A 23,226-nucleotide genomic window follows, 5' to 3' on the forward strand; every position below is an offset into this window, starting at 1 on the left:
ATATGTGGGATGGTTTAAGTAGCACCAGGATGATTTTAAGTGATACCATGGATAAGACTTTTTTTAAATTTGGTAACATAACAGTTTTATTTTTTATATAACAGTTTTATTTAGATATAACTCACAACCATATAATTCACCCATGTAAAATACACAATTCCATGATTTTTAGTATATTCAGAGTTGTACAATCATAACCACAATTGATTTTAGAATATTTTCATCCCAAAGAGAAACCTTGTGTACTTTGGCCATCACCTCCTAACTACCCTTCATTCCCCTAAAAACATCCCCCCATCCATCCCTTCCCCCACCTTCACTCCCCACCTCTTCATCCAACCTCACTCCCCATTTCCCACTCCCAACCCTAGGCAGCCATTAAGCTACTGTGTCTGGACATTTGCCTTTTGGGGACGGTTCGTATAAACAGACTATACCATATGCAATCTTTTGTGACTAGCTTCTTTTTTTTTCTTTATACCACCTGTGGGAGTGACGGGCTTCTTTAACTTAGCATAATGTTTTCAAGGCTCATTCATGGGTAGCGTGTATTAGTACTTCATATCCTTTTATTGTTGAATAATGCTGCATTGTATGAATATACCACATTTTATTTGTCTGTTTATCAGTTGATGGGCATTTCGGTTGTTTCACCTTTTGCCTATCATAAATAATACTGCTATAAACATTTGCATAGAAATTTTTTGCATAGAAGTATGTTTTCAATTTTCTTGGATATTTACCCAGGAGAAGAATTTCTGAGTCATACAGTACTCTGTGTTTAACATTTTGAGGAACCACCAGGCTATTTTCCAAAGTGGCTAAGACATTTTACATTGCCATTAGCACAGTATGAAGGTTCACATTTTTCCACAACCTCACAAACACTTGTTATTGTCTACCTTTTTTATTATAGTCATCCTAGTTGACATAAGATGGTATCTCATTGCGGTTTTCCTTTGCATTTCCCTGATAGCCAATAATGTTGAGCATCTTTTCATGTGCTTATTGACCACTTCTAAGTCTTCTTTGGAGAAATGTCTACTCAGATTCTTTGTCCCTATTTTAATTGTGTTATTTGTCTTTTTATTATTGAGTTGTAAGAAGGGTACTTTTTTTAAATAACAAAACTTACTGCTGTTTCTTTGTTAAGAGTTGCAAATACTTCTTCCCAGTTGGTTGTTTCGCAGAATTTTTATGAGGTTTTTCTTTTCTTTTTTTTTTTGGTCTTTATTTTTTAGAGTGGTTTTAGGTTCACAGCAAAATTGAGAGGAAGATACAGGATTTCCCATATACCCTCTGCCCCCACACATGCATAGTCTCCCCATTACCAACATTCCCCAAGGTAGTGGTATATTTCTTAAAATTTATGAATCTATATTGACACATCTTTATCACTCAAAGTCCACAGTTTACCTAGAGTTTACTCTTGGTGTTGCACATTCTATTGGTTTGTACAAATGTTTTATAACATATATCCACCACGATGGTAGCATACTGGTTATTTTCATTGCGTTAAAAATCTTCTGTGCTTTGTCTATTCATCCCTTTCCCCAACCCCTAGCAACCAATGATCTTTTCAGTGATCTAGCAACCACTGTCTTATAGTTTTGCCTTTCGAAATATCATATAGTTGGAGTCATACAGTATAAAAGCTTTCCACATTGTCTTCTTTCACTCAGTGATATGCATTTACGTTTCTTCTATGATTTTTCATAGTTTGATAGCTCATTTCCTTTTTCATTTGTTTGTTTGGTCCACTTTTATAAAAACGGAAACCAACTTTTTTAGCATTGATTAATATTTATTGTCTGGATGTACTACAGCTTATTTATCCACTCACCTACAGAAAGACATCTTGGTTGCTTTCAAGTTTTGGCAATTATGATGCTATAAACATTCATGTGCAGGCTTTGATGTGAGCATAAGTTTTTAACTGCTTTTGGTAAATACCAAGGGGTGCAATAGCTGGATTATATTGTTAGAGTATGTTTAGTTTTATAAGAAATCACCAAACTGTCTTCCAAAGTGGCTGCATCATTTTGAAATTCCACCAGCAATGAATAAAAGTTCTTTTTCTTTCTAACTTTTATTTTAAGTTCAGGAGTACATGTGCAGGTCTGTTATGTAGGTAAACTTGGATCATGGGGATTTGTTTACAGATTATTTCATCACCCAGGTATTATGCCTAGTATCCATTAATTGTTTTTCCTCATCCTCTCCCTCCTCCTACCCTCCACCGTCTGATAGGCCCAGTGTCTGTTGTTCCTTTTTATGTGTCCATGTGTTCTCATCACTTAGCTCCCATTTATAAGTAAGAACATGCAGTATTTGGTTTTCTGTTCCTGCATTAGTTTGCTAAGGATAACGGCTTCCAGCTTCATTTGTGTTCCTGTAAAGGACATTATCTTGTTCTTTTCTATGGTGCAGAGTATTCCATGGTATACATGTACCACATTTTCCTTATCTAGTCTAACATTGATGGTCATTTAGGTTGATTTCATGTCTTTGCTATTGTGAACAGTGCTGCAATGAACATACGCATGTATATGTCTTTATCATAGAACGATTTATATTACTTTGGGTATATACCCAGGAACAGAATTTCTGAGTTTAATGACATTTCTGTCTTTAGGTCTTTGAGGAATTGCACACTATCTTCCAAAATAGTTGAACTAATTTACACTCCCACCAACAGTGTATAAGCTTTCCTTTTTCTCCAGAACCTTGCTAGCATCTGTTTTGGTTTTTTTGTTTTTTGGGGGTTTTGTTTGCTTGTTTTGTTTTGTTTTGTTTTTTGAGACGGAGTCTTGCTTTGTTGCCCAGGCTGGAGTGCAGTGGCATAATCTTGGCTCACTGCAACATCTGCCTCCCAGGTTCAAGCGATTCTCCTGCTTCAGCCTCATTAGTAGCTAGGACCATAGGCACACACCACCACTCCTAGCTAATTTTTGTATTTTTAGTACAGATGGGGTTTCGCCATATTGGCCAGGATAGTTTCGATCTCCTGACCTCGTAATCCACCCACCTCAGCCTCCCAAAGTGTTGGGATTACAGGCGTGAGCCACCGTGCCCAGCCACATCTGTTATTTTTTGACTTATTAATACCATTCTGATTGGTGTGAGATGGTATCTCATTGTGGTTTTGATTTGCATTTCTGTAATGATCAGTGATGTTGAGCTTTTTTTTTCATATGCTTGTTGGCCACATGTATGTCTCCTTTTGAGAAGTGTCTGTTCATGTCTTTTGCCCCCTTTTTAATGGAGTTGTTTGGTTTTTTCTTGTAAATTTAAGTTCCTTATAGGTGCTGGATAGTAGACCTTTGCCAGATGCATAGTTTGCAAAAATTTTCTCTCATTCTGTAGGTTACCTGTTCACTCTGTTGATAGTTTATTTTGATGTGCAGAAGCTCTTTACTTAATTAGATCTCATCTGTCAATTTTTGTTTCGTTGCAATTGCTTTTGGCATCTTTGTCATAAAATCTTTGCCTGTTCCTATGTCTTGAATGGTGTTGTCTAGATTGTCTTCCAGGGTTTTTATAGTTTTGGGTTTTACATTTAAGTCTTTAATCTGTCTTTGGTTGATTATTGTGTAGGGTGTGAAGAGAGGGGTCCAGTTTCAATCTTCTGCATATGGCTAGCCATTTATCCCAGCACCATTTATTGAATAGGGAGTCCTTTCCCCATTGCTTATTTTTGTCAGCTTTGTTGAAGATCAGATAGTTGTAGGTATGCAGCCTTATTTCTGGGCCCGCTATTTTGCTGCATTGGTCTAGGTGTGTGTTTTTGTACCAATACTACGCTGTTTTGCTTATGTAGCCCTGTAGTATAGTTTGAAGCTATGTAGCATGATGCCTCCACATACCAGCATTTGGTGTTGTCTGTGATCTGGATTTTGGCCATTCTAATAGATACGTAGTGGTATCTCATTGTTGTTTTAATTTTCATTTCCTGATAACATATGATATGAAACATTTTTTATAAGCTTATTTGCTATCTATATATCTTCTTTGAAGGGGTGTTTCCTAAGACGTGTGGCCCATTTTTAAATTGGATTTTTGTTTTCTTATTGTTGAAGTTGAGAGGTTTTTGCATCTCTTATAACAGTTTTTTATCTGATACATCTTTTGCAAATATTTAATCTCAGTCTGGCTTGTCTATTTATTCTCTTGATCATGATTTTTGCATAGGTAAAATTTTAGATTTTATTGGTCCAGCTTGTCAATTCCTTCTTTCATGGATCATGCCTTTGGTATGACGTCTAAAAAGTCATTGCCAAAACCAAGGTCATCTCTTGTTATCTTCCAGGAATTTTATAGTTTTGTACTTTACATTTAGGTCTGTGATCAGTTTTGAGGGTTCTTTTGGTGTGTGAAAGATGTAAGGTCTGTGTCTACATTCATTTCTTTGCATGTGACATCCAGTTGTTCCAGAACCACTTGTTGAAAAGACTATTTTCTCCATTGCATTGCCTTTGCTCATATGTATTGCAATGCCTTTCCTACATTGTATTACCTTTGCTCAATGACCAATTGACCAAATTTATGTGGATCTGTTTCTGGGCTGTCTATTCTGTCCCACTGATCTATTTGTCTGCTCTTTCACCACATTGCTTAATCACTGTAGCTTTACATTAAGTCTTTAAGTTGGGTAACGTCAGTCATCTGATGTTGTTCTTCTCTTTAATATTGTGTTGACTATTCTGGGTCTTTGCCTTTCCATATAAAAACTCACATTACAATCAGTTTCTTCCTAACTACAAAATAACTTGCTCAGATTTTGATTGGAATTGCATTGAATTCATAGATCCAGTTGGGAAGAACTGATAGCTTAAAAATGCTGTCTTCCTATGTATGAACACTAAATATTCTGCCATATTTCCATTGTATACTTTTATGGTTTCATATTTCGCATTTAAATGTTTGACACTTTTGAAATGTTTCCAAATGGCTATGCAGTTATTCCAACATCATTTACTGAATTGTCCTATAATTTGGGTTATCTTCTTTATCATATTCTGAATTACCATAGTAGTTGGACCTATTTCTGGATTTTCTATTTTGTTTCATGGGCAGCGCTATTCATTCACCACAACTACCTTGCTTTAGTTATTGAGGCTTTATAGTATGTTTTTATACCTGGTTAGGCTAGCCATTTCTTTTATTTGCAAGTGTCCTTCTTACCATTCTAGTTTATTTTTTCAAGTGAACTTTGGAATAAGCTTATCTAATTAAAAACAAAACCCTGTGTATACTATTATAATTATATTAATTGTAAAAATAAGTTAGTAAGAACTGACATTTTATTATTATGAGTTTTTCTCTCCAAGTGCATAGTTATTCCATTTTCTCAAGTCTTCTTTTGTATCTTTTGGGACTTAAAAGTTTTTGTTCCTATATGTATTGCACATTTTTTATTAAGTTTATTCCTAGATGTTATGTCTTTATATATGCGTGGCCACTGTAATAGGGTGACTTCTCCCATTAGATTTTCTAATCGGCTGTTATTTGCATACATAAAAGTATTGATTTCTATAGTTTTAAATCCTGCCACCATACTAAATTATATTATTGTTTGTAATTTTTTTTAGTTAATTCTCTTGAGTTTTCCAGATACACAGTCATAAGATCTGCAAATAGTAATAGTTTTACTCCCCGCTGTTCGATTTTTTTACTGTCAATTTCCTTTTCTCATCTGTTTAAATCGGATAATTCCTCCAGTACAATTTTCAACAACAGTGAGCATTTTTGCCTTGCTCTTGTTTCTAATTAGAATGTTACAAATTCCTGAGTAATGATGATTTTGGCTTTTAGGCTGAGAGAGATATATTTTATCATGTTAAGAAAGTAACCATCTATATCCATTTTATTGGGTGTCATTTTTAAATCAAAGCTAGAACTATCTGCTCTTTGAAAGATTTATAGAGTTTTTCCTTGTTCCCTTCAAAACTCATGTTAAAATGTATGACCCAGTGTAACACTACTAAGTGATGGGGTCTTTAAGAGGTGAGTGGGTCATGAGGGCTCTGCCCTCACAAATAGATTAATCTACTCATGGATTAATGGGTTAATGAATTAATGGATTATTTCTGGAATGCATTAGTCATCATGAGGGTGGGTCTGTTATAAAAGCCAGTTTGGCTTTTGTGTCCCTCTCATCCTGTGATGCCTTCTGCCATGTTATGACACAGCATGAGGCCCTCCTCAGAAGCTGATCAGGAGCAGCCTCCCAGTCTTGGACTTCCCAGACTCCAGAACAGTAAGAAATAAACCTGTTCTCTTACTCAATTGCCCGGCCTCAGGTATTCAGTTATAGCAACAAAAAATAAAGTATGACATCATCAATACATGGTGCTTTTTTGGAAAGTAGCTCTTTGATTATTTTTTTCAATTCAGTTTATTTAGGTAATTTGCCTCTTCTATAGTTAGTATTGATAGATTATATTTTTCTGGAAAAATATCTATGTCATCTAGATTTTTACATGCATCTGCTTAAAGTAGAACCAAGTGGTTTCTTTTAATTTTTTAAAAATTTTCTCTATTTCTTTGTTATTTCACCCTTTCAAGTTCTCATTCGTGTGTTTACATTTTGACCATTATTTCTTAATTATGTTATCTAATGATTTATGTATTTCATTGGTTCAAAGGACTAGAGCTGGGATTTATTTATTAGTACTTTTAATCTGTTTTCTAATTTGTTAATTCCCACTTTTATCACTACTGATACTTTCCTTCTAGAGTCCTTCAATATATTTTGGTATGCTGTTCTAACTTTCTGAGCATAATGCTTGATTCATTTTATTCTTTCTTTTGCTATTTAAGGCTATGATTTTTTTTCTCTGTACACTGCTTTATCTGTGTAGTAGTTTTCTAATGCTGCCATAACAAAGTACCACAAACTGGGTATCTTAAACCCAGTTCAAGACTCGCAGTTTTCTGAAAGCTGGAAGTACAGTGTCAAGGCATCATTAGGGTTGGTTCCCTCTGAGGGCTATGAAGGAGAATCTGCCCCATGCCTCTCCCCCAGCTTCTGGTGGTTTGCTGGCAATCTTTGGCAGTCCTTGGCTTGTAGAAGCATCACCCTGATCTTGCCTTCTCTTCACATAGTGTTCTCCCTATATGTGTGTATCTGTGTCCAAATTTCCCCTTTTTTATGAGGATACCAGTCATATTTGGTGAGGACACCTCTTCTAATGACTTCATTTTAACTTGATTACCTCTGTAAAGACCTTATCTCCAAATAAGATTACATTTTGAGATAATGAGGGTTAGGACTTCAACATATGAATTTGGGTACACAACTCAACCCATAGTGTCCCACAAATTCTGATAAAGAGTACTTGCATTACTGTTTTTTCCTAAAACAATCTTCCATTTTGATTTGTATTTCCTCTCTGAGCATTAAGAGAGCCTTTATAATTTCCAGATGGAAGGAGTTTTTGCTTTCTCTTTTGTTATCAGTGCTTAGTTTTAATGAATTACAGTTACACAATGTTATCCATACTATGTCTGCTTTTTGGAATTTATTAAATATTTCTTTATGAGTTAATATATGATCACTTTCTATGAATGTTTTCGCAGCTTTCGAAAAATCAAAAAGTTTATTCTGTGTTCTTTAGTTACATAGATTAATCATGTCTGTCTCATTAATTACTTAGGTATTCTATATCTCTGCTTATTATTGTCCTCTTGGTATAAAATAGATGGAGAAAAGTGAATTAAATTCCCTTTCTATTAGTGTATCTGCTTATTTCTTGTGTCTAATTTCTGCTTTATGAAGGTGGATGCTATATTATTTGGCATATAGTTATTTATAAATATTATCTTAAACTGATTTATATCCTTTATGTGAAAAGGTACCCTTCCTTCCCTATTTAATGATATTTGTCTTGAATTCTATGTTGTGTGATATTAAGATATCCATCACTGCTTTCTTTGTGTTTGTATTTCTCTGATGTATATTTAATTCTTAAACTTTGTGAATATCTTTGTTTAGATGTATCTCTTACATACAACAAAGTTAGGTTTGCTTTGTGATCCATTCTGAAAATTATTTTAATGAAGACTTACTTTTATTAACAGATAAAATATATTTGGTCTTTGTCCTATCATATTATTTGTACTGTGTTCCTGTTGAATAATTTCATTTTTTAAATCTTTTTATTATGTAGTTATTATGGGCTGAATGCTTGTGCTCCTCTCCCACTCACCACCAAAATTTACATGTTGAAATCTGTACCCCAATGTGATGGTATTAAGAGGTGGGGACTTTGGAAGATAATTAGGTCATGAGAGAGGAGGCCTCATGAATGAAATTAGTGTTCTTCTAAAAGAGACCCCAGAAAATTATCTTGCTCTTTCCACCATGTGAGGATACAATGAGAAGTCTGCAGTCTGCAACCCTGAAGACAGTCCTCAGCAGAGGCTGACCATGCTTTCACTCTGATCTCAGACTTCCAGCTTTCAGATCTGTAAGATATAAATTACTGCTGTTTATAAAGCACTCAGTCTGTGGTATTCTGTTATAGCAACCTGAACTAAGACACTATAGCTTTTATGTGTAATTATTCCAATACTAAGAAAGCCTGTATTTGTGTTCTAACAGTTGCCTTTATAAGTGTAGTATTATGTTAATTTTCTTAGCTATTTATTTCCTTAGTTAGCTCTTTATTATAAACAATAGTGAAATAATTATATTTTCTCTTTCTTTCCCTGTCATGTTTCTTCATTCTCCCACATAGCTCAGAGATGAGGACACCACTGATAATCAATAAACATTGATTAGCTGTTACTACTTTCTAAAAACAAAACACAATGTCAAGAAAACAGATTTCATTCTCTTTCGTCTTCTGTGTGGATATCCCATACTGGTTTGTCTAGAATCGTCTCCCACTCCTGTTTGAAAACATTCTCTCTGACCTAAAGACAGGAAATTTAATGCCTTGGAGATAAAGAAGAGTTGAGTCAATGCAAGAATACATGACACATTCATATTTCCCTGTTACATCCTGATTTCTTTATTGCTCAGGCTCTGAATATGGCCTAAAACCAGAGATGAGTGGGAGAAATCTGAACTGAATCTCTACAGGGCCAGCATTCATCAAATGCTGACATTGCAAGGTGCTGGGTCCACAGGACTGGCAACACAAGTCAGGAAATAGAAGCAAATTTTAGGGACATGCCTGATTATCAGAATGAGTCACATGGCCTATGGCATCTGCCTAACCTGCACATAGCATGGCCATAGGTCTCAGGGAACAAGGTTGCTTTATGCCTGATGAACCAAGGTATTTCAATTTGGATAACAAATTATAGAATCATCCCACCTATAGCCCACACACATTAAATGTGACAATTATGTCATATCTAATTAGGCCAGTGATAAGGTAGCCTTGGCCATCATCATCATTGTAAATGGAAAGCACACACCTTGATGTTGCCATTGATTGGCTGCCTTTCTGGCTAAGTCTCAATTTCCTCCTCTGTAAAATAAAGACAAAAAGGGGATGAGTTCATTGGTCTCAAAAGTTTATTTCATCGGTATATCAGAATTGGATTTTTACATAGTTCAACCATTTTTCATTATGATCACATTATGTAGGTCATGGTTATTTTAAGGTTCAGAACAAAAATGCCCAGAAAAGTGCTTTCTAAGTCATGTGACAGTGGGTGAATGACAAGCACTGTTACTATGGAAGATTTCCTGGCGCTTACTTTCTTTCGGAAACTAAAAAAAATTAAACAGTTCTCTTGATTTTTACAAGAGTTGGGTTCATGGAAAGAAATCTTCCACCATCCCAGGGATGTGCACAAGGTCTATGGGATCCATGAGGACAACAGTAGCTGCTTTACAGGAATCAGGATCTGAGCAGGGTGTCTTGTGTGCTCACAGAAATTCCAAGCACACAGTAGTTTCAGGTGACAGCCAATTCGTGGGAAACTCTGGGGACCTTAATTAAAAGGTCAGTAAATTTCTTTTGAAAGTAAAATTATTCACCGCAGGATTTTTACCATGTGCATTAGAAGTATTCATGATCTGTTCTCTCTGGGTGGAGCTCAAACTGACTGAAGCACACACTCCTGCCTCTAAGGAATGAGTAACAAAAGCCATTCATTAGGCAAAGGTAACTACACCTAATAAATATCCCAGATCACCCTTCCCTTGTCCAACTCCACCTCTTGTATAGAACCTATCTGTAAAGGAAAAATGTCTAGAGATAAGACTCAGAGCTTCGGATCCACCTGCTATTTTGGGAAAATTTTCTAAGTATCTTAGTTATGCTACTTCCTTTCTCTTTCTCTACCTAGAATGACGTATTCATTTGCCTAATCCATAAATTCCACCCCTCTTAGATGAGAAGTCAGCACACTTTTTCTTAAAGGGCCAGGTAGCGCTTTGTAGACCATATGATCTCTGTTGCAACTACTCAGTTCTATGATTGTAGTGCAAGAGTTGCTGTAGACAACAAGTAAACAAATTGGTGAGGCTTTATTCCATCATAATTGTATTTATGGACACTGAAACTTGAATTTCATATCATTTTACTGATCATAAAATATTCTTCTTTGGATTTTCTTTCAACCATTTGAATATGTGAAAACCATTCTTAGCTTATGGGTCATGCAAAAATGGCGGCAGGCCAACATACTTTGCCAACCCCTCCTCTATATCATGAGCAACTTGAGAGCAGGGCTGAATGATAATCATCTCACTATCTCCCAAGGCTGGGCTTCACTGCTTGACACCTAGAAGGCATCCAAAACTGTGGAGGAAGAAGTGAGAGACAAAAGCCATGGAAAACACAGCAGGTGAATCCATCACACACAACAAAAAAGCCCTTTATGTTGTTCAGAGTGGGTACTAGAAGGGAGAACGTGTGGTAGCAGGGTTCTTCTTTTCTCCTGACATTTTTTACACCAAATGTGTGGGGAATTTTCCACACCAGTTCTCCAACTCTCTGACACCAACTCTCTGTATCCGACAATTCAATTCAATTCTGACACTATCTAGCTGAAGTTAGCCTCAAATCCTACACATTAAATGGCTCAGTCCCACAAGAGTGGCCCCACTTCAGGTACCAATCGCAAGTCCCAGGCCCCCTATACTTCTGACAACCAAGTGTAAACTTGGAGTTCCCAAATTCGCTAATTCATGTTGGATCATTTGCTAGAATGACTCACAAAACTCAGGAAAGGACTCTACTTACATTTACCAGTTTATGATAAAGGATACAAATGAACAGCCAGATGAAGAGGTACATAGGGTGAGGTCTGGAAGGGCTCCAAGTATGGGAGCTTTTGTCCCCATGAAGTTGGAGTCTGCCTCTCTCCCAGCATGTGGATGTGTTCACCAACTCAGAAGCTTCCCAACCCCATCATTTAATTTTTAAGGAGGCGTCATTATGTAGGTACAATTGATTAAATCATTGGTCATTGGTGACTGATCCAATCTTCACCCCTTTTGCCCTCCCTGTTGGTTGGGTGGGGAGGGCGGGCGGGGGTTGAAAGCTCCAAGCTTCTAATCAAGGCTTGGTCTTTCTGGTGACAAGCCTTCTAGGGTCCCACTAAGAATCAGCTCATTAGAACAAAGATGATTCTATCACCCTTATTATTCAGGAAATTCCAAGGGTTTTAAGAACCTTGTACCAGGAACCAGGAGCAAAGACCAAATATCCTTCTAATTATATCTTAAATAGCTAATAACATCACTTTGGAGTCAGAAAGACACCTGTGTTTGCATCCCAGCTCCACCATTTCCTGGTTTGGCCCTGAGCAAATAACTGCACTTCGGAGTTCATTTTTCTGCAAGTAACAGAAAAAAAAAAAAAAAAAAAACTAATGGTGGCTTGAACACTTATCAAGAAACATGGGCATAGGGGTTCCAAGCCTGGTTCAGTCACTCAGCATTGTCACTGAGATCACAGATCACACACTGTCTTTCTCCTGCTCATTGGCTTTTTATCTGTGTTTGTCACCTGTGGTTGCCAATGGCTGCCAGAACTTTAAGCATCACATCCACCGTGTTCAAGCCAGGAAGAAGGAACAGAGTAAGTACACGAGCTGTCTGCTCTTATGCTAGTCCCTTTATCAGGAAACCAATGACTTACCTAGAACTCTCTATACAGATGCCATTTATATTTTCATTGTCCAGACCTGGATTCTATGGCTACCCTTGCTGCAAAGGAGGTCAATCTTTATGGTGGTTAGCAAGGGAGGAGGTAGTTGGGAATTGTTTGGGAATGCAGCAAGGGAAGTGGGGCCTTAACGGTGTCCATCTCACAGATTGTTGTGAGGATAAGTGAAGCAATGTGTGTAAAGCATTGCACATAAGCACTCAGTCAATGGAAGCTACTATTATCAATAGGGCTAGCTTAAATATTTTCAAAATCATAAAACATAGTCTCTACACTGCCAGTATAAAAATTGCAATTTCTCAAAGTTAGAAAGCCTCACACCCTCATTTCACAATGCCAATAATTACATATATTTAAGGTGAATGAAGACTGAAATAGAAGAGAGAGAGAGAGACTGTGTGTGTGTGAGAGAGATATTCAGTTATTGATGTATAGCATTCCATATGTACATAGAACTACACACACACACACACACATACACGCATTAAGAGTAAATGAATAAAGCCAGGTGTTGATAGATAGGCTCTGCATTCTGAATGCTAAATTAGGTAACTCAGGCACTTTCCTCAGGCTGAAATCCTGAGTCATCCTTCTCCGTCTCTCTTTCCCTTTCCCTAGTCAGTCAAAAAGTTTTGTAGATTTTGCACTGCAGTATGCCTTCTATTTGTTTGCTCTTTTCCACTGCCCAAGTGCAACCTTTATCACCTTTTGTCCAGACAATTGCAATAGACTTCCTAGGTATTCCCCCGTCTCTAGTCGTTCTGCCCCTACTAAAGCAATCCATTCTCACCTTTTTGCCAGTTATCTTCTTAAAGCAAAGCTCTGACCATGCCACTTTCTGGCTTGAAAAACTTTAATGGTTCCCAGCTGCCTACAAAGTCCCAATGCCTCAAATACTATTCAAGGATGTTCTTACCTGCCCTCAACCTCCCTTTCTCACCTTCTCATTTCCTTACACACTCATAGTCCAGCTTACATAGAAACTGTTCCCTGTTCTCTCAGCAAGTGCCTCCCCTATGCTTCATGCATGTATCTTAATTCACACTAATCCTTCTTTGCTCTTCTAGATCCTACCTAGAGGGATAACAGTGGCTTCCGTTTTAAGCTGCACTGAAACTCTGTCTCATGGAAGACTACAAAGCACCCAGAATTTTGTGGACCATAATTTGTGCAAAATTATCTGATTAAATCAATAAAGCTTTCAATAATTCCTTCCGGTGTTTTTCTAGTCCTGGGACATTTAAATGTGCTGATGACTGACAATTTAAAATTGTAATGTTCCATCAAATGAGCTGGGAAGGAGATAGTTGATTCAGGACTGCAGGGTCAGGATCAGGACTGGACAAGGAAGAGGCCTGGTTGGAGCTCGGCTTGGTTCTCACCCTCCCTCTAAATAGAGATGTCAGATGAGCTTTCACATAGCAGAGAGGCATGTACTCTGTGCTGTCCCACAGTGGGAAGGAAGCTATTATTGTTGGTGCCAGGCACTATACCAGATGTGCCATTTTGCTGCCCAGTTAACCATCCTATTATCTCTTAAGGTAGGGATTCTCATTATCTCTATTTTCTATCAGAAATGAGAGATCCAGAAGTGAGTAAATTCTTAAAGTCACAGTGTTGGAATTCAAAAACAAGTGTATCTGAGTCCAAAATCCCAGTCTTTGCAGTTATCCAAGATCATACAGCAGAATAACTAAATTTATTTGTTATTAATTTTTAAAATTGACCCATCATAATTGAACATATCCCCTGGGGTACATAGTGCTGTTGCATCTATTCTCAGCCTTTTGGCTATGATCATGTATAACACAGTGATGTTGCAATACATATAATGTAATGATCAGATCAGCGAAATCAGCATATACATTATCTCCAACAGTTACAACTTCTATGTGTTGAGAACCTTCAATATCCTCCTTCTAGCTATTTGTATATTCTCACTATGTAATATATTATTGTTAACTAAAGTCATCCTATAGTGCTATAGAACACTAGAGCTTACTCCTCCTATCCAGTTATACTTTTATATCCTTTAACAAATCTCTCCCCATTCCCCACTTCCCTTACTTTCCCCCACCTCTGGTATCCTCTGTTCTACTTTTTACTTCTATGTGATCAACTTTTTTTTTTTTTTTAGCTTCTACATATGAGTAAGAACATGCAGTGTTTAACTTTCTGTTGCTGGCTTATTTTACTTAACAAAATGTCCTCCGTTCCATCCACATTGCTTCAAATGATAGGCTTTCATTCTTTTTTATGGCTGAATAGTATTCCATTGTGTATATATACCACAATTTCCTTATCCACTTATCTGTTGTGGGACACCTAGGGTGATTCCATTTCTTGGCTATTGTGAATACTCCTACTCCTGCAATAAACATAGGGGTGCAGATGTTTCTTTGGTATACTGATTTTCTTTCTTTTGGATAAATATCCAGTAGTAAGGTTGCTGGATCATATGGTAGTTCTATTTTTAGTGTTTTAAGGAACCTCTGTATTGTTCTCCATAGTGACTGTACTAGTTTATGTTCCCACCAAAAGCATATAAGAGCACCCTTTTCTCCACATCCTCACCAACATTTGTTATTTTTTGTCTTTAATAATAGCCCTTCTAACTGGAATGAGGTAATACCTCATCATGGTTTTGATTTGCAATTCCCTGATGATTAGTGATACTGAGGATTTTTTCATACACCTGTTGGCCATCTGTGTGTTTTCTTTTGAGAAATGTCTGTTCAAATTATTTGCCTATTTTTTAATTGGATTGTTTGGATTTTTGCTGTTGAGATGTTTGAGTTCATTACATATTCTGGATATTAATCCCCTGTTGGATGGAGAGTTTCCAAATATTTCCTCCCACTCTGTAGGTTGTCTTTTCACTTTATTGGTTGTTTCCTTCGTTGTGCAGAAACTTTAGTTTGATATAATCCCATTTGTTTATTTTTTCTTTTGTTGTCTATGCTTTTAAAGTTTTATTCATAAAATCTTTTCCCAGATCAAAATCCTGAAGCATTTCTCCTATGTTTTATTCTAGTAGTTTCATAGTTTTAGGTCTTCCATTTAGGTTTTTGATCCATTTTGAGTTGATTTTTGTATAGGGGAGAAGTGAAAGTCTAGTTTTATTCTTCTGCATATGGATATCCAATTTTTCCAGCACCATTTATGGAAAAGACTGCACTTTCCCCAACATGTGTTCTTGGTGCCTTTGTTCAAATTAGTTGGCTATAGATGTGTGGATTAATTTCTGAGTTATCTATTCTGTTCTATTGGTCTATGCTTCTGTTTTTATGTTAGTACCATGCTGTTTCTGTTACTACAATCTTGTAGTATATTTTGAAGTCTAAAACAGGGTAATGATAGTGTAATGCGTCCATCTTTTTTTTCTGAGAATTGCTTTGGTTTTGGCTATTTGGAAGATTTTGTGGTTCCATAAATAGTTTAGATTTTTTTTATTTCTGTAAAGAATGTCATTGGCATTTTGATAGGGATTGCACTGAATCTGTAGATTACTTGGGTAGTGTAGTCATTTTAATAATATTAATTATTCTAATCCATGAGCATGGTATGTTTTTCCATTTATTTTTTGTATCCTGTTCAATTTCTTTCATCAGTATTTTGTAATTCTCCTTACAGAGATCTTTCACCTCTTTGGTGAAATTTATTCCTATGTATTTTTTATGTAGATTTTGCAAATGGGATTGCCTTCTTGGTTTCTTTTTCAGCTAGTTTGTTGTTTGTGTGCAGAAACAATACTAGTTTTGTATGTTTATTTTGTATTTTATAACTTCATTGAATTTGTTTATCAGTTCTAGAAGTTTTTTGTCAGAGTCTTTGGGTGGTTAAAATTATTAAATGGAAAGCTTTCAGCTTTTCCCCAATCCATATGATGTTAACTGTGAATTTGTCATAGATGGCCTTTATTCTGTTGAGGTACTTTCCTTCTATACCCACTATATTGATAATTATTATCATGAAGAGATGTTGAATTTTACTAAATGCTTTTCCTGCATCAATTGAGATGATCATAAGGTTTTTGTCCTTCAGTCTACTGATATGATGCACCACATTTATTGATTTACATATGTTGAACCATCCTTGCATTTCTGGGATAAATCCCACATGATCATTGTGTATTATCTTTTTGTGTGTGTTATTAGATTTAAATTGCTAGTATTTTGAGGATTTTTATGTCTAGGTTCATCAGGGATATTGGCCTGTAGTTTTCTTTTTTTGTTGTTGCCTTGTCTGGTTTAGTATCTTGATCATGCTGGCCTCAAAAAATGAATTAAGAAAAACTCCCTCCATTTCAATTTATTGAATAGTTTGAGAAGAATTGGTATTAATTATTCTTTAAAGGTTTGGTAGAATTGAATGGTAAAGCTATCTAGTCTTCGACTTTTCTTTATTGAGAGACTTTTTATTACTGATTCAATCTCATTACATGTTATTGGCTTGTTCAGGTCTTCTATTTCTTCTTGGTTCAATCTTGGTAGGTTGTATGTGCCCAGGAATTTATCCATTTCCTCCAGATTTTCAAACTTATTAGCATATAACTATTCATAGTAGTCTCTAATGATCCTTTGTATTTCCATGGTATCTGTTGTGATGTCTCCTTTTTTGTTTCTGATTTTACATATTTGCGTCTTTTCTCCTTTTTCTTGGTTAATATAGCTAATGATTTCTCAATTTTGTTTGTCTTTTCAAAAAAATTCTTGCTTCGTTGATCTTTTGTATTTTTGTCTCATTTCATTTATTTCTGCTACAATCTTTATTATTTATTTCCTTCCACTAATTTTGGGTTTGGCTTATTCTTTCTTTTCTAGTTCCTTGAGATGCATCATTAGGTCATTTATTTAAAGTCTTTCTAATTTTTTTATGTAGACATTCATTGCTATAAATTTGTCTCTTACTAATGCTTTTTCTATGTCTCATACATTTTGAAATGTTGTGTTTTACTTTCATTTGTTTCAAGGATTTTTAAAATTTTATCCTTAATTTTCTCCTTCACCCATTGGTCATTCAGGAGCATGTTTAATTTCTATGTATTAGTATAGTTTAAAATGTTCCTCTATTGTTGATTTCCAGTTTTAGTCCATTGTGTTCAGATTAGATACTTGGTATGATTCTGATTTTTTTAAAAAATTTTTGATACTTGTGTGCTAACACATAGTCAATCCTGGAAAATATTCATTCCTACTTTTCACTGGAGTGTGTTTTTATTAGCAACATAAAACTGGAAGCAGCCATACTGTAGTAGCAAATCTAGGCATTTTATTTACCAAGATATTTGAGTTATATCCCTAAGTTTTACAAACTCAAGGTGAAGTGGAGAAGAAAAGTTATAATTTATTGAATACTTACCATGTACCAGGCACTGTGCTAAGTAAGTCTACTAGTACACATAAATGCATTGAGACCTCCCAACACCCCTATGAGAAGTTCTTCTTAACATCCACATTTTACAGATTGTAAGACTGAGGTCCAAAGAAGTTAAAATAACTTGACAAAAGCCACACAGATAAAAAGCAGAAGAGCTAAGATTCAGTCTAGATAGAACCCCAAAGTCATACCCAAATAATTATAATAAAGTAATAAGTGGCATACCACAGAAACAGCAGAAGACATGAGAAAGGGAGTGGAGATCAGGTAAGTTTTCACACAAAGGGTAGCAAATAGGCTGGGTTTTAAAGCACGGGTAGACATCCACCAGGTATTTGAGTTGGTGGAAAATGCATGTGCCATGCCCTGATGAGAGAAAAGGGTTCTGTCCAGAAGAATCAGAGGGTTGAATGTCATGGGATTATAGGGCATGCAGCAGAAAGTGATGAGAAAACACTGCCCTTAAGAAGGAGGAGGCTGTGGCAGGTGATGGAAAGCCCTGTTACCAGAAAAGAAAGCTTAGGCTTTGCTTTTAGGGACTGGGGAACCCTAAGCAAGATGTGGTCTGATTGAACTTGAGATCTAGAAAGAACAGTTTGGTGGCAAAGTGGAGAAGACAGGCTTGATCATGGAGGCCAAGGGACTAAACAAAAAAGTCTCAGGACAAGCAGGTACTGCCAACCCAAGAAGAAGGCCAGGAGGGCCCATGTGAATGGAAGAGTGTAAGTTGAGTCTGAAGTTGTCTCAGCTACCACTGCTCAATTCTGGCAGGCACTACCATGTTGGAGAATGGGCCTAGAAATAGAGACTTTAAAAATCTTTAAATTTTTTAATATCTTGATTTTTTAAAATCAAGTATTCCTTTCAATTCTTGCTATCCAAATACTACCTAGACTCAGGAACCAAATACAGACTCACTTGTTCTCTTGTGCTTACTCTGTATCTGAACTCTCACTGCCCTAAAACGGATGAGACATATTTGGATGGTGTGGGACCTGTCAGCAACCAATATAAGCATTAAAAAATTACTTGTTAGGGCCGGGCGCGGTGGCTCATGCCTGTAATCCCAGCACTTTGGGAGGCCGAGGCGGGCAGATCACAAGGTCAAGAGATCGAGACCATCCCGGCCAACATGGTGAAACCCCATCTCTACTAAAAATACAAAATTAGCCGGGTGTGGTAGTGCGTGCCTGTAGTCCCAGCTACTCAGGAGGGTGAGGCAGGAGAATCACTTGAACCTAGGAGGCAGAGGTTGCAGTGAGCTGAGATCATGCCACTGCACTCCAGCCTGGTGACAGAGCGAGACTCATCTAAAAAAAAAAAAATTACTCGTTCACTGGGCATGGTGGCTCACACCTGTAATCCCAGCAATTTGTGAGGCTGAGGTGGGAGGATCACTTGGAGCCAGGAGTTCAAAACCATCCTGGGTAACTAAGTGAGACCCCTGTCTCTACAAAAAAAAATTAAAAATTAGCTGGGCATGGTAGTGTGTACCTGTAGTCCCAGCTACTCAGGAGGCTGAGGGAGAAGGATCACTTGAGCCCAGAAGTTCATGCTTGCAGTGAGCTATGATTGTGCCACTGCACTCTAGCCTGGGCAACAAAGCAAGACCCTGTCTTTAAAAAAAAGAAAAAAAGAAACTTGTCAGTATACATCATACAAATATAGATACATATGTATAAACACACACATACAAATACACATATGCATGTATACACACATATATACATATATACACATGTAAACATATGTGCATGTTTATGTATGTATATATGTGCATATACAGTCACATGTCACTTAACGATGGGGACACATACTGAGAAATGTGTCGATAGGTGATTTCATCATTGCACAAATGTTATACAGTCCACCTACACAAACCTAGATTGTATACTATACACCTAGGCTTTATAGTATAGCCTACTGCTCCTAAGCTACAAACCTGTACAGCATGTTACTGTACTGAATACTGTAAGCAACTGTAATACAATGGTAACTATTGTGTATCTAAATATAACTAAACAGAGAAAAGGTATAGTAAAAATAGAGTATACAAGATTTAAAGTGGCACAACTGTATAGGGCACTTGCCATGAGTAGAGCTTGCAGGATTGGAAGTGGCACTGGGTGAGTCAGTGAGTGAGTGGTAACAGAATGTGAAGTCATAGATCATTACTACTTGTAGACTTTATAAACAATGTACACTTAGGTTACACTAAATTTATTTACATTTTTTTCTTTCCTTAATAATAAATTAGCCTTAGCTAACTGTAACTTTTTTACTGTATAAACTTAAAACTTTTTTGTGACTTTTTGACATATGTAACACTTAGCTTAAAATACAAACATATTATAGAGCTATACAAAAGTATTTTCTTTCAAATATTTCTTTCTTTACAAAAATATTTTTCTTAAATCCTTATTCTATAAGCGTTTTTTTCTATTTAAAAATTTTTAACTATTTTGTTAAAAACTAAGACACAAACACACACGTTAGTCTAGGCCTATGCAGGGTCAGGATCATCAAGATGTCACTAGGTAACAGAAATTTTTCAGCTCCGTTATAATCTTATGAAACCACCAACATCTATGTCATTAACTTAAACATAATTTTGTGGCACATGACACAGCTACTACCATTACTGGAACTACAAACACTCAGTATCTCGGAGTTACACAGCCTGCCCAGGAACCCTGGGCTCATCAAGCTCTTAAGACACTTTCTTTTTGCAGCCTTCAGTAAAACATGAGCCTCTTCTCTAGGTTTTCTCCCACTGCTTGATGTTCAAGACCCTGGAATTTTCCCCAGGAAGGTGACCAAAGAATTGAGATGTACAGTTCAGACTTCAAAAGCAAAACAGAGACTTGGGTGGTTTGATCTACCAACCAAAAGTATAAGACAAGAAGGAATGTGAACCATCCTCAGGGTGGTTCACCTGAGCTACTACTAAGTTTAATTTAGTAGCTGAAACCCTCAGCTCTTGTGTCGACTCAACTCTTTTAATAACTTCTACTCATAATCTGCTGTATCACTCTATTGTTTATGAAGAAGCCTCTCTCTCTCTCTCTCTCTGTCATTTTCTATGACTAGAAATGAGCGAAAAATGCCCACTCCCTCACACGGCTTCAACTCCTCTTTCAGTGCTGATTTTCTCCCATTTCCTCCCATCGCCACTTCTTTGCAATGGAAGCTGCAATACTTGTGGGCAGTTTCCTAATTATTTAACATATTTGCAGTTGATTTCCTGGACATAACAAGAGTGCCATTCAAGGTCCCTGAGGGGTCTAAGAGTGCACTTCTGGAAGCCAAGGCTTCTCACCTTACCCACCAGCATCGGCCCTCAGGAGGTTTAAAAATCAAATGGTTCTCGCGTCACCTGGTCCTGCAATTCACCCGTCTGATTTATCATACTTGGCTGAGGGCCTAGGACTTGGTTCAGAAAAGGTTTGTGGCTGGATACTTCACAACCCAACAGTGTGTCTGTAATTCATGGTGGTTTGTTTTATGTATAGCAGCAGAAATCCAAACACTCTCTCCCTTACCTGTTTTTGTGGCTGTTTTTATGTGTCATTAACAAAACTTTGAGCACCCAGAAATTTAATTTTTTTTTTAAAATCTGCCTGAACTTGAGACAATTTCTGGAGCTAGTGGATAAATCCAACAAATAGTTATCCTATACCTGCAATGTGTAAGACGCTGATCAGGAGTAGGGTAGGTGTAAACTAACTCTTTATCTGTTTTGTAAATAAAGTTTTATTGGAACACAGCCACACCCGTTCATTTACATATGGTCTATGGTTACTTTCAAACCAGTAACACAGTTGAGTACTTGCAACAGAGATTGCATAGCCCATAAAGCCTGAAATATTTACTCTCTGTCCCTGGATCAGCCATTTGACATTTTGTGGCAAATTATCTGAAGGATCCTACTGGTTCTCATGGAGTTCACCACAAATATTAGTGACTCTTAAAATCTATAGCTTTATTTGGACCTCTTTCCAAAGCTCCAAAATCATAATTTCAACATTCTGGGGGCATCTCCACCTGCTGTCCCAATATTCTGCAGGCTTTCCAAGCTCAATATCCCCATAGGAACCTGTCTTCCTATGGCGTCCCTTGTCTCATTTATGATATCATCACCCACAGATCTTGAGCCTTGGTCCCCTGGATGACATCCCTGGATCTTCCCTTTCCCTCAGCTCCACATGTAACTGCCATGAGTTCCTCCTATACATCTCCCTTATCCTTCTCCTCTATTCCATCCTTGCTGCCACATCTACCTTCATCTCCTGCGTGGACACTGCAGAAGTTAACCCTTTCCACTGTACAGGAATAAGAATCAACCAAGCTAAGGCACAAAGGAAACATGAGATACACAGCTTTGCATACAATTTAGAGGAATGGCTCCTATAGCTCTAAAATAATAATAGCTAATACTTGCATAGCTCTTACTATATTTCAGGGACAGTTCTAGGTAACTTAACTTATGATAGTGCCGTGGAACTTCATAATTAACCTATGAAGTAGGCATTCTTTCTATCATTCCCATCTTACAGATAAGGAAGCTGAGGTTCAATGAAACTGAATAACATGTCCAAGGTTACAAGCAAGCAAGGGATGGAACTGGGATGCAAATTCAGGCAGTCTGACTCAAGTCTGTGCTCTTAACCACAAGTCTGTGCTATACTGCCTCTGTTGACCTGAGTTTTCTGTATCTTGCCAGGGTTACCAACATTCAACCCATAGTCAGATCAGGTCACAACTTCCTCATCGGCTGGACCACTCCTCAGCAGAATGTAGAGAATTCTTGCACAATGGATCTCAACTTGGCATGCCAAGAAAGGGGCTGCTCATCCACCAGGCTTCTCCCTCCTAGTGGTGGGGAGTGAAGAGTCGGGCCCAGGGGCTTATCACAGAAAGGATCCCAGAGCTGCATTGGTGAGGGGAAAATAGGATTGCAGGATGGGTCTGGAGTAGTTGGGGCAATTATAGCCTTTAAGCAGGCTTTCTCCTGCATTTGTCTGAGATAAAATCCATTACCACGTTGCCTTTCTGCTCCCAGATCTGTCACTCTACAAGCTTTTATCCTGAATAGCAACACACTTAAATATTCAGCAAGTGCCCTGCAGAGCAGTAAATACTGAAAGCACACATAAAAGGTCATGGTCTCCATCCCCTCCCTCCTCTCTGGATTTACAGTTTAAGAGGCAAGACCCCAAAGCTGCACTCTTAATAAAATGTGGCCTAAAAATGTAGAAAGAAATTATTTCTTGCCCTGTTTTTTCAACAATGACTTTCTCATGTCTTTGTTGGGTATAATCAGAGGGAAAAGGCAGATAAAATGACTTAGTGAATTCATTTGAACAAAGTATATTAAGAATTTACTCTATGCAAAGCTCCATGCTTGGCATTGAAAGGGATCAACAAGAGTGTCAAATAATTACTACCTTCAAGAAGTTTTCTCTCTAGCAGTGGGATAGGTTCTATGTCTACATAAATATAACACCATACTATTGCCCATAAAAGGTTTACAGAAGGGAAACAATGGTGAGAATGCCGCTCATTGGGCCCCTGTGATATACCAGGCACTGTGTTCAATGCTGCAAGTCTTCACTGTCTCATATAATCCTTACTGCAACACTGCAAGGCAGCGATAATTAGCCCCACTTTACAAAGGAGAAAATGGAGGCTACTCAGAAAGGTTAAGTCACCT

The 23,226-nt window shown here is 37.2% G+C and overlaps 1 long non-coding RNA gene across 2 annotated transcripts in view; it reads right to left on the minus strand.

The window, feature by feature from the left end:
* Nucleotides 1-1,202: 1,202 nt before the first annotated feature.
* LOC100939848 (uncharacterized) overlaps nucleotides 1,203-23,226 on the minus strand; it is a 213,004-nt gene continuing 190,980 nt past the window's right edge. For both annotated transcript variants that reach the window (XR_008514614.2, XR_008514615.2), the window contains 4 exons: nucleotides 10,012-10,086; nucleotides 9,430-9,482; nucleotides 8,378-8,469; nucleotides 1,203-5,815 (listed from right to left, as the gene is read on the minus strand). This is a non-coding gene — a long non-coding RNA (uncharacterized LOC100939848). The remainder of the gene's footprint in view (nucleotides 5,816-8,377; nucleotides 8,470-9,429; nucleotides 9,483-10,011; nucleotides 10,087-23,226) is intronic.

Source organism: Pongo abelii, chromosome 18 (assembly GCF_028885655.2).
Source record: "Pongo abelii isolate AG06213 chromosome 18, NHGRI_mPonAbe1-v2.0_pri, whole genome shotgun sequence".
In the NCBI taxonomy this organism is placed as follows: domain Eukaryota; kingdom Metazoa; phylum Chordata; class Mammalia; order Primates; family Hominidae; genus Pongo; species Pongo abelii.